Here is a 12,626-nt window from a genome sequence, read left to right as displayed (position 1 = left end):
CAGGGCTGGCCTGTCACCATTGATGCTATCGGGTGGACAGCTGTGGCACTGCCATTGGCTGTGCTTCAGAGATGCGGCCATCCCGGAGCCACTAGGAGCACAGCCGCCATTCCCCGACGTGGCCTGTGTGGGAGGTGAGGAAGCTCGGGGCCGCTGCCAGCTCCTCCCTCACCTTGGCTCTTTGAAGCGTAGCACTTGGACATGCAGCCAAGGTCCTCAGTCTCCTCCAGTTTACTGGAGATGAGGGGGAACTGGCTGCCCTCACATAGGGGCGAGACTCAGAACTTGTGACAGTGATTTTTAGTTCAGCCTTGCAGATAATCACATGCAGACCCATCAACTGTTTTATAACATGCCTGCTTCTGTCACAGAAAGTACTACATCATTGAGAAGAAATAGATGGATAGGGAAATGCATGCCTACAAACATATACAGAAAGTCAGCCTTACCATTTTGGGCTTGTTGTCAAGTAACTGGCTAAAGGCTGGACCTGCCTGTTCTGAGAAAAAGGTGAGATCCATGGTGTTTTAGTGGGAAAAGACAGGAGCCACAGGATAGCCCATGCAGGATTTCACAGGGAAGGTCTCCTCCCTAGGTCTCCGAGTGAGGTGGGGGAACTATTTCCAGGTCCTTGTCGAGGCTCTCTAGGGTGCCCTACCACCTCATCCCTCTCCAGGAGAACTGCCCATCCACGCCTTCACAGGGGCACCCCTGCAGCTGCCTTTGGGCTGTTAACACAATTAGCAGGTGCTCGCTACTGACCGGACTTTGGGTGAATGCCTGACCCAGTGGATGCCTCTCTATTGGCTGGGCTGAACCAATCAGAATCTCTGTTCCAGGTATCTGGAATTGGGACAGTGTCAGCCTAGAGGTGATGTAGGATTTCTTTCCCTTAGATGCATAGAAGAGGCATCTGGGGTGTAGGTGGAGCAAGGAATGACCAAGTTGGGTTTAGAGGGGTGGAAATGAGAGGTCATGGGGCCCCAGAAATACAGAGAGCCTCGGCTTCCTGGTTCCCAGCCACAATGAGTATAATCAGACTCTCGACCCCTCAGACTCAGTGGATTTCTCTGTTTAATAAATCCTTCATTATTGAATCTAAGTCTGAGTGAGCTTTGCTCCTAGCAATAAAGCCATCCTGAAGAGGGCTCCGATTTGCTACCCACAGTGTTTAAGATGCCAGGGGAATGGCTGTGGCAGGTGGAGGGAGGGGCATGGGAACAAGGAGGAAGGAAGGGAAGTTCTCCTGCTCATTTTCCTTCCTTGGACAGCCACACCTAGGAGAGAGACACTGGTGTATTCTTAAGGCAGAACACATTCTTTTTCAGAGGACAAGAGTGTCTCCTGGGGCAGTCATTTTGTAAATGGACCTGGAAAAAAACTGTAAAGCCAGCAAAGCTCACCTGCACTCCCCAGAACCCTCCACTTCTGTCTTTCTGTGCCCTACTTTGTGATCCTTCCTCGCCCACCAATGACAGGGATAGTGGATTGGACAGTGTCCCTCCAAAATTCACGGACACCAGAAGCCCAGAATGTGGGCTTCTTTTGAAACAGGGTCTCTGCAGATGTCATTGGTTAAGATGAATCATACTCGAGTAGGGCAGGCCCTCAGCGTAATCGCTGGTGTGCTTATATGCAGGGGTGAAGATACACAGATACACGGAGGAAGGCAGGCTGTGGGGCCGTGCAGTCAGACTGGAGGGATGCAGCCACAAGCCCAGGGACGCCAAGGATTGCCAGCAATCCCCAGAAACCAGGAGAGAGGCAAGGGACAGACTCCCCCTTGGAGCCTCCAGAAGGGACCAACCCTGCTGACACTCTGATTTCAGAACTCTGGCCTCCTGAAATGGGGGAGAATAAATTTCTGTTGTTTAAGTCGCCCGCTTACGGTAATTTGCTATGGCAGCCTGAGGAAATGAACACAACAGGCAAAAGGGCTGAGAGTCTCTCTGTAACATTGGCATTGTTTTAGGTGACAATAGAGTAGAGAGCAGAGTTTCATACCAACATATGAATTACTAATATCGACTCTTCACGCTCCACTGAGAAAGCTATTTTGGAATAAGTGTAATCAAAATGCAAACAAGTAACTCTGCCTGTTCTGTTTACACTTATTTATGCTTTTGACAAAAGGAAACATATATTTATTTGGCACCCACTACGTGCCAGGCAATGCGATAGGTGATTTCCTATCCAACATTTCACTTAATTTTCACAATAATCCTGCTCTGTGAGTCAGGAAGTACTATGCCCATTTTGCTGTTCAGAAAACTGAGGCTCAGAAAGCAGGAACAACTGACTACCAGGCACGGGGCTAAAGGGAGCAGAAGTGGCCTGTGCAGAGTGTAAGTCCCAGAGTGGAGCTGAAACAGCCAACCTTTCTGTCGGCCTGAGCTGACACCAGCTTGGAGTCCCTCACATCTTCATGGATCTCCTTGGGCTTGGCAAGGCCATGCAGATGAAGGATGCTAAGAGCCTTGCCACTCTGGAGGAGCAAGATATCTGACCCGCTGTCACGTGACAGGGGCCCTGGGAGAGGGGCATGGTCGCCTTTCTCAGGGAGAAGGATGTGGTAAGGCAGCCCCTGGGGGTGAAACTTGCGGGGGTGGTGCCTGGAAATGACCCATTCCCCCGTGCATCTCTTCACAGAGTGCCATGCCCTCCCACACATGCTTTCTAACATAACCCTGATACTTCCCTGGAGGGTGTGAACAGCCCCCCTGAACAAACAGCTGAGGACAGAGCCGATCAGAGAGGATGAAGGCCTTGTCCCAGGTTGCAGAGATAAGAGTTTCACGACAAAGCCTGGCTTGGTGACTCACACCTGTAATTCCAGCACTTTGGGAGGCTGAGGCGGGTGGATCACTTGAGGTCAGGAGTTCGAGACCAGCCTGGCCAACATGGTGAAACCCTGTCACTACTAAAAATACGAAAATTACCTGGGTGTGGTGGCCTGTGTCTGTAATTCTAGGTACTTGGGAGGCTGAGGCAGGAGAATCACTTGAACCCGGGAGGGAGAGGTTGCAGTGAGAGTGAGCCAAGATCGAGCCACTGCACTCCAGCCTGGGCAACAAGAGCGAAACTCTGTCTCTCAGAAAAAAAAAAAAAGCCTCATGAGGGGCCTTCTTCTCACGTGACACTTTGCTCCACTGCCAGGGGAGAAGCCAAATGATCTATGTTAGCAAAACACTTCCTACCTCAATAAAACTCGGAAAGTTTAGAATAAGTTAAGAGACAACTGCTGTGTGGGGCCCATGGATTTTGGATGCCCAGACCCCTTTTCTCTTCCCACAGCCAGAGGGCAGTGGCTGGCCAATCAGCAGGCTCCATCTGTTTGGCCATTATGATTGGGTCAGGATTTGGCCACATGACCACAGCTAGGCCAATCACAGGCCTTTAATTTGCAGCCAGTGCTGGGAGTGGGTGGGGACTGGCTCTTGCCAATGTAGACAGAAAAGCAGACCTCATAACATGAACCTGGATGGGGAATGGGCAGGGGAGACCTTCTTCCTGGATCCACCTGTGCGGCAAATTCCTTTTATTTCCTAGCTGGATTGAGTTGAATTTCTGAAAGAATTGCAATGAATCCAAGCATTCTCCCACAGAACTGGACCACATACTTCTGGGTATTAGTTGAGATAAAATGTAACAGACCCAAAAATGAGTCATGGCCTCAGCAAACAAGCTGATTTCACATTCACGTAAATAGTGCAGAGCAGTTCGGGTGGATGGTGGGTAGCAGTGAAGGGAAGGAGGTCGAGGCTTTGTTCCCCACCGTCACTGGGGCAGAGGGCAGAGACACTTACAACTTTGATGTGTAGCTTCTGAGGTCACCATGGGCATGAAAATGGCCAATGGAAAGGGCGAGATCACGGAGGACCAGATGCGGGAGATCTTTATGAGTCAGGCCTGGGATCAATAGATATCAAGGGGTGACAGCCCCGATAGCATCAAGGAAGGCTGGGAAATGTAGTTGGCTCGTGTCTAGAAAGAGGAGGCAGGTTGTTGACCAGTCCTCAGCTTCTGCCAGACGCGAAGGCATCTTCAGATCCCGTTTATGTCCCCTGGCCTGACACTCCCTCCTACTTAGCACCCGTGCACCCATCTTTTGGAGCAGGCTCAGTATCCCTGGGGGAGAGAGGGCCTAAGGGTGGCCCCCGTGAACACCTCAGAAAGGGCCACTGCAAGTGTGTCCCAAGCAGAGCTGCCATCCTAGAAGCATTGTTGGGAACCACAGCAGGAAGGGCCCGCCATATAGATGCCTCTCTGGAAAGACTTGACTGCTGAGGCACGTCCTGAGAGTAGGTCTCCAGGGCCTTCTGGAAGTAGTTCTGTGAAAGCCCCTCAAGGGAGAAAGAGCGCCCTCCACTCACTTTCCTGCAGGTCATCTCAGCCCAGCCTGCTCCAGCCCTCTCTCACTGCAGCACCTGAGGAGTTCAGCCTGATTGTCTGGGACAGTGGCAGGCTGGTGGGCGTCCCCAGGTCACCATCACGCAGTCTGAGGCTTTTCTGGCTCTTCTTGATTCAACATATTGAATGCCAAGGCTGAGCCTTGGGGCTCTGGGATGCCCACTCATCTTCAACAGCCTCCCTGAGCCCCGTGGAAAGTGCCTGGGGACCAGCTTCCTCCTTGGGGTTGCTTTGCGGCCTGTGGCTTTGCAGACTCAAAACAGTCAATCTTATGTGCAGAACCTGCTGTCCTTCTCTACTTCCCACCAGGCCAGGAAGTTTGGACCACGCCCTTTCTATCCACTAAGGAAGACCATTTCCCATGATGCTTGTCATTTGCCTCCTAGCCCTGGCATGAGCCCCAGACCTCCACCTCCAAAGCCACAAGAAGCAGATGGCTACAATCTGGTGTTGAAACCAGTGGGACCCTCACCATCAAGAACCCTGATCCTAGATTCTCATGGCTGATCTCTCTGCCTAACGACCCAGTGCTTTCTCAGCATCTTCCTCTTGATTAAATATCTACAACATTAATTATTACAATTTATTAAATCTGGGGAAATAAAATCTTACTGCACTCCCCTTGCCACTGCCCCATGCTCCCACCAAAATGGAGTCTCTTATTTTGCTAACTGCTTAAACATAAAACTCCAGAAGAAAAAAATTGTCCCCACAGCTCATATTTTTCATCATTTGGTCATTAAATAGTGATGGATATAAACCTATAAAGAACCTAAACTGAACCTTTTAACAATCCATGAGCAATACTATCATTTCTTTAATAGAACCTGCTGACCGTGCCGAGCACAGACACCATTTGTCATTTTCAGCACGCAATAATCAATAAGTTGCCTTGAAAATAAATAATATAACAGTCACAATATATTATCTTTCAGACTGGCCTTATACTAACCATAAAATGGGACTAACACGAGAGAGAAACTTTTACATAAATGTTAAACAGTTAGGGACATCACAGTGAGGACTGATGCATGAATTAGACCCTTGCCAGGGTCCCAAATTTGCTGTGAGTTCTGTTGAGCCGGGCCTCTGCTGCCTCCCACTGCCTGCACTGCTAGAGTAAGGACACAGTCAGCACAGTGTGTAGGAACCAGAGGTGACAGAGTTCTGTCACAGGCTATGTGACCCAGGTGCAGACTTCCTGAGGTCATTCCGGGTACCCCAGAGCATAGCTTCAAACAGAACCACCTGATCGATCACTCACCCAGTGCCAGGGCTAGAGGGAGGTTTGCTTAGTTCCAAGAGGGGGTCACAGCCCAGATTCAGCTTCAGAGATGTGCATTCTGTGGTAGAGGAACACCACAAAGAATCCAGGCCAGCAGGTGGCGTTGGTGGAGAGTGTGTTCCGGAAGCAGCAAGGTAATGGCTGCAGATCACAGTGAGCTTGTCGTCATCTGGGATAAGGTGACCCTTAGCCGCCCTCAGCAACTAAGCCTGGAGTCTGCTGGCGATCTGGTGCTACTCTTCAAGAGCAACAGAAACCCACCTAGTTTGTGCATTCACTAATTCATTCATTCATGCATCCATTCATTCATTTAACAAAAAAGGTATTGAGAGCCGACGTAAGTTCCAGGCCCTGTCCTAGCTGCCGCGGACCCAGCAGCGAAGGAGACAAATTTCTCTCTGCTCCCCTCCCAGAGCTTAATGCTAGTTGGGGCGCTACAACAGACAGGGTACGTAAATCCATGTCAGGAGGGTGTTCAGTGCTAGGGAGGAGTGTAAAGCAGGGCGACGGGACAAGGTTAAGTGTGTGCCCTTCAGAACAGGTGTCTCCTGGTTCCCAGGCACCCAGGCCTTCACTCAGAGTGCCCCATCCAGCCTCATACCTGCCTTTGCTCCCTAGCTTTTCTGGTAACCAGTCTCCATGGTATCATGGTGACACCCTATGCTGTTAGCACCAGGCCACCAGACACCACTGTATGGGAGGATCCCCATGCCTGGCTATAAGGCAGGCAGTATGGTCTCCACTGCACAACTGGGAGCCCAAGGCTCAGAGGCAGCACGTCTTTGGTAAGCAGAGTGACCAAGTGCCGCTGTTTGCCTGGGAATTTCAATACTGAAACCAGAACAGTCCCGGGCAAGCTGGGTTGGTTGGTCATCCTTAAGCAAGTGGCAGAGCTGTATCTCAACCTCTCTTGGGTCAAAGGACTTTCCATCACCCCCTTGGGGGCCATCTTCTCACTAAGGCTGGTCCACTCCTGAGACAGTCTCATAGCAATTTTGTTTCTTCTCTTATTTTATTTTAGTCTTGCTCTGTCACCCTGGCTGGAGTGCAGTAGCACCATCTCAGCTCACTGCAACCTCCATCTCCCAGGGTCAAGCGATTCTCCTGCCTCAGCCTCTGGAGTAGCTGGACTACGAGCAGGAATCACCATGTCTAATTTTTTCTCTTTTTTTTTGTATTTTTAGTAGAGATGGGGTTTCACCATGTTGGCCAGGCTGATCTCGAACCCCTGACCTCAAGTGATCCACCTGCCTCAGCCTCCCAAAGTGCTGGGATTGCAGATGTCAGCCACTGTGCTTGGCCTTTCATAGCAACTTGAAACAGCAACTGTCACTCAAAGTTCTTATATGATTTGGGCTTATCTGCACAGAATTTGGAGTCAAACAGACCTAGGATTCAATCCCAATTTGGACATTCAATAGCTGGGTGATCTTAGTCAAGCTACTTAACCTCTCTCAGCCTCATCTGAAAATGAAGGTAAATATGCATATTTCAGCAGGGTCTTGATGCGGATTTAACATCTTGCAAATGACATAGCCCATGGTAGATATTCCATAAGTGGTGGTGTCATTAATACTCAGATGGTTTTAGCCCAGGAGCTAAAGGGAAGAACTCCTGCTCCTGGGGGAGGCGTGGAGGTAGAAACGAGTGCTGCCACATTTATTATGAATCAGCTCGCTATGTGGAGCCAAAAATACTCTCCTTGGGTACCGTCTCTGTGACTGATATTAAAAATGACTGATTTAAGAGAAAGTGCTTCACCCTTGTTGCAAACTAAGAAGGTAGGTCTGGAGTATTCTCAGCCTTAAATGCTGCCAGTATTTCATCTTTGGGTAGTCATAAAGTTAAAGGTTAATAGGCTGTGCAAATGACAGAGTTTAAAGGGAAAGATGGGGAGGGGCCGGGGAGCTGCAGGCAGCCGCAGGCATGTTGGAGACAGGTGGCGGCTCACCTGCGGGAGGAAATATGGAGGTGGGGCTGGCCGGGCCTTCTCAGCCCCTTCTCATTCCTGCCTCATGTGGAAACTCCCTATTCCAAGAGCTCTTTTCCTCTATAGGGATTTCTTTCCTGGTAGGACCTGAGGACACGGGGCCTTGGAGAGGCAGGCTGGGCAGCGTTGTAAAAGCCAGTGCTTTATTCAGGGTCCTGAGAAAGAGCGCCAGGAAGCAAGGGGACTGAGGCTCTTGGAAGCCTGGGGAGAAGGCAGGAGGGTTCAAAGGGAATTGCAGTGAGTCCCACTTTCATGAGGCTGACCCTGTGGTCAGAGTTTTGGGAGCACATCAGAATCACCAGGAAGCTTGTTACTCGAATACAGATTCCCGGGCTCCAGCCTGCACATGGAGTTGGGGCCTGGGCATCTGTATTTTAGGAAATTCCTACCCATCTCCCAAGGTGACTGTAATATGGCTCTAAGGCAGATGATCCATGGCACGCCATGAGAAATCCTGAATCAGTTAATGCACTGGCGTCTAGTTCTAGGTCCAGATTCCTGAACCTTCAGTAGTGAGGGGCTTTGGGGATTATTGAGCCACAAACTGCACCCAAATCAGCCAGGTGCTGTTGAAGCTGAGTCCCCCGGGACTTCACTGGCCACACAGAATCTTGAAGGTGCTAATGAGCGGCCAGGGGTGGCGATCTCTGCCCCCCGACCTGTTACCAAAGGGGAAGTAGAGGCAATGCCCGGTAATGACCTGCCCCAGGTCAACCGCATAACAGCAGAGCCCGCACTGGACTCCCCAGTCCAGCGCTCTTGCTGCTCACCACAGCCTCTTCTTCCCATTGTCAGGGGCTTGTGCTCGCTTCACCGACCACCGCCATGGAGCCTGGCTTCACCCATCCCTGCTTTCTACAAATACGGGGCCAGCTCTCTCCCACGCTCTGTCGGGACTGACAAAGGGTGTGTGTGAAAATAGCCTGACTACTAGTGCACATAGGGCTCCCTAGAATTCACTGTTTACCTCCTAGCTGAGGTTCTAGATGAAGCAGGAACAGAACTGTCTGTGAACACAAACTAGTTTGAGGAGGGAAAAAATGTTAAATTCAGTGAAGCAGAATCCAGACCCTCCCAGAAAAGACTTTTTAACTTCAAATGCTCCAAAAGTATCTTTTCTTGCTAAGGAAATTAAAAGATTACAAAGTGCATTTATTGCTTTATCTCCTCAAATCCTCATAAAAACAACATGAGGTAGTGGGTACTGGTCCACTTTAAGGACAGAGAAACTGAGGCCCACAAAGGCCAAATGACTTGGCCAAGGCAAATGTGTAAGCAGAATAACGGCTTCCAAAAATGTTCACACCCTAATCTCCTAAAGTGGTGAATATGTTACCTTACATGGCAAAAAGGACTTTGCAACTGTGCGTAAGTGAAGGCTATTAAGACAGAGAGATTGTCCTGGATAACCCTTGTGATGTCAAGAGTTTTTATAGAGAAAGAGAGAGGCAGGAGGCCACGATTGATGTAAAAAACACTCGACCCTTCTTGCTGGCTTTGAAGATGCAGGATGGGGACTATGAGGCAAGGAGTGTGAGCAGCCTCTGGCAGCTGGAAAAGCAAAGACACGGAGTGTTCCCTAGAGTTTCCAGGAGTTCAGCCCTGCCAATACTTTGATCTTATCCCAGTGAGACCCACTTCTAACCTGCTAAACTGTAAGATAATGCAATTGTGTTGTTTTAAGCCCCCAAATTCATGGTACCTTGTTTAGAATAGCAATAGGAAACTGATACAGTCACACAGAAAGAAAACAGCAGAATTGAACCCAATTCTGCAGGCTCAGTCCAGGACCCCTTTATTGCAGGGGCCAGTCGGGAGGTGTAGGCACAGGGGAGGGGAAATGTTTTGCGATGCCCAGTTACTGTTGCCCTTTGCGAGCTGAGGATCACAGCGATGGGATGGTAATTATTCAAACTCCAGCTAAAGTCCAAAGCAGAGAGAAGTTGCATCCTCTCCCTTCTCTTCTCAGCCAGTCCTGAGCGCTCTGCTCCACAGCCCCAGCCTCCACTGTGCCCCTGTCTATAGGACGCAACTTGGAGGCTTAGACTTGCCCAAACCCCACATGGAGACATTGATTCCTTCCTCTTGTCCCAAAGCAGGCCTGATAGGGACCCATGCAGTGCAAGAAATCCCGAGCCACCAGCGGCTCTATCTCCTGTCTCTATCTAGGCCAGGGCAGCGGGTGGCCCCTCTCTGGTCTGTCCTGGGTCTGGGGCCCTGGCTGATCCCCCAGCCCCATGTCAGCCTCTCACCTCGAGGCTCCAGGACAGTCCCGGAAAGGAGCTGCTCGCGATCAATCTTGCCACAGTCTCCATGAATTTTAAATAATAGCGGCTTTGCTCTTTCTTGCTCACTCCCTGGGTGCGTCAGACTGCAGCTTTTACAAGATCATATTTCTTCACATTTTCATACAATTATTTTAAATGGACAAGATAATGTTGAAATTCTTATTTAAAATGTATGCAGGTAGAGAATGAACCTTCCTGCTTTTTATATTTAACACCAGACGGAGCAATAGAAGGGAATTTTAACAACAGAACCGAAGTGGAAGTGTCTTCGGCGTTCATGATGGACTATGGTTTTAAGCAGCTGGTTTTCTTTGATGAATAAATAATTACGCCCAAAATAGACAGGTTGGCCATTATTAATCTCATTTTAGACTGTGCACATTTTATTGATTCTTAAGTACAAGAATTTTGCCATTTTCACAAAAGGGTGACATTCCTAATTAAAATGTAAGTTAAAAAAAAGTTTCAGCAGCCTTGTCAGGGCCAGGGGGGCAGAGGGCCTGATTTCTTCCAGAATGAATTCTTTCCAGACTAATGATCCCCAGAGATATTTCACACAGCCAGCCCAGCTCCTGAGTAGCCAATGAGACCAGCAAAGGCCCAATCAAAATGGGGCACCAAGACACACGACCCAGCCTGGGTAGCCGTGAGCCTCCTCTTTGCTTTCTATCTATGTGACCCCAGAAACTAGGGCCATTTGCCCTTCCCCCTTCCACAGTTCACCTATTGGGATGAGTGTCTCTTATACAAACATTGGGGCAATTATCTTTTGTTTTTCAATTTAAAAAATTTGTTTTATTTTAATATTTTTTAGAGGTAGGGTCTAACTATATTGGTCAGGGTGGTCTTGGACTCCTGGCCTCAATCCTTCTGCCTCAACCTCCCAAAGTGCTGGGATTACAGATGTGAGCCACTAATCCTGACCTCTTTTGTTTTTTAAAGGCTTATTAGGATTTTATAAATAGAGAACATCATACAGGGATTTGGCTTGGCTCTGTGTGCCCACCCAAATCTCATCTCGAATTGTAATCCCCATGTGTGAGGGAGGGAAGTGAATTGCATCATGGGGGCAGTTTCCCACATGCTGTTCTCATGATAGTGAGTGAGTTCTCACAAGATCTGATGGTTTTATAACGGGCTCTTCCCCACTTGGCTTTCTCCTCTCACCCTTCCCGCCATGTAGGAAGTGCCTGCTTTCCCTTCTGCCATGATTGTAAGTTTCCTGAGGCGTCTCCAGCCATGTGGAACTGTGAGTCAATTAAATCTCTTTCCTTTATAAATTACCCAGTCTCAGGTAGTATCTTTATAGTAGTGTGAAAACAGACTAATACACACAAAAAATACATATTGATTTTTTTAAAATAAATAAAAACTTAGAAAGTTCACTTAGAAGTACACTGAGAGAGAGAAGTAGCTAATATTTATAAAGCACTCACTATTGTTCTAGGTGTACAAAAATTGTGTAAGACAGACACAGTTATTACCCTCGCTTTATGGATAAGAACATAAATGCACAGGGAAATTGAACATGGCTGAGGTCACCCAGGTCACAAAGGGCAGTGCTGGGATTTGAACTTCATCTTTAGTGGAACAATGATGCCCTACTGCCTCTTACATAAAAGGATATTTTTAAAAATTTATTTATTTATTTATTGAGATGGAGTTGCACTCTGTCACCCAGATTAGAGTGTGGTGGCGCCATCTTAGCTCATTGCAACCTTTGCCTCCCAGGTTCAAGTAATTCTCCTGCCTCGGCCTCCTGAGTAGCTGGGATTACAGGTTCCTGCTTCTACACCCGACTAATTTTTGTATTTTTAGTAGCGACGGTATTTCACCATGTTAGCAGGCTGGTCTCAAACTCCTGACCTCAGGTGATCCACCTGTCTCAGCCCTCCAAAGTGCTGGGATTACAGATGTGAGCCAACGCTCTGCCAGGACATTTTTTTAAGAGCCATTCACTTTCCCACCCCATCACACAGAGAGAATCACTGTCAATGGTTTCTGGTAATTTCTTCCAGAAAAAAATAAATGCTTGCAATTGTGTCGTGTTCTGCTTGTAAGTGTCAGAAATGTGAAGTTGCCAGCACATTTTCTCATCAGCAAAGTGGTGAGTTTGTTTGAAACTCCACTTCCAATCCAGCTTCCCTGGGGCAGCTCTCTGGTCTGTTTCATGGGCTGTGGTTCTGTGTATCTGTTTGTAAAGAGGAGTCTCATTGCGAAGGGAAGCAGCTTAGTGATCATTTGCAAGTGTCCTTCCAACCCCAATGCCCACTTTCTAGAAACATAACATCACCCAAATACAGAGTAGGGCCTTAGCTACCACTGGAGGAGATGGGGGCCAAGAAGGGGGTCTTGGTCATTGGAGAGGCTCCAGCCAAGGCCAGATTTGAGATGGACCTACAAATTAGTGAGGGCAGAAGAGTGCAGTAACTGTCAGGAATGAATGTGGTGCAAAGTGACAAAATCGCTCTGGAAAGTTCTTTAAATCAGTCTCAAGTGCAGCTCCCTGTCATGTTTATTTGCCACGTGGGACACTGACATGTCATCTTCCAGCAGGCCCAGCTCAGGTATGGAGGATTTCCTTGGGCAGGGGGCAGAGCACTGTCATGAAATAGCTGACATTCAGGGGCTGTGTGGTAGGAGGAAGACAAAA

The sequence above is a fragment of the Aotus nancymaae genome, unplaced genomic scaffold (assembly GCF_030222135.1).
Source record: "Aotus nancymaae isolate 86718 unplaced genomic scaffold, 86718_ANA_hifiasm-v0.15.2.pri h1tg000010l, whole genome shotgun sequence".
In the NCBI taxonomy this organism is placed as follows: Eukaryota; Metazoa; Chordata; class Mammalia; order Primates; family Aotidae; genus Aotus; species Aotus nancymaae.
This window is presented reverse-complemented; position numbering follows the sequence as displayed.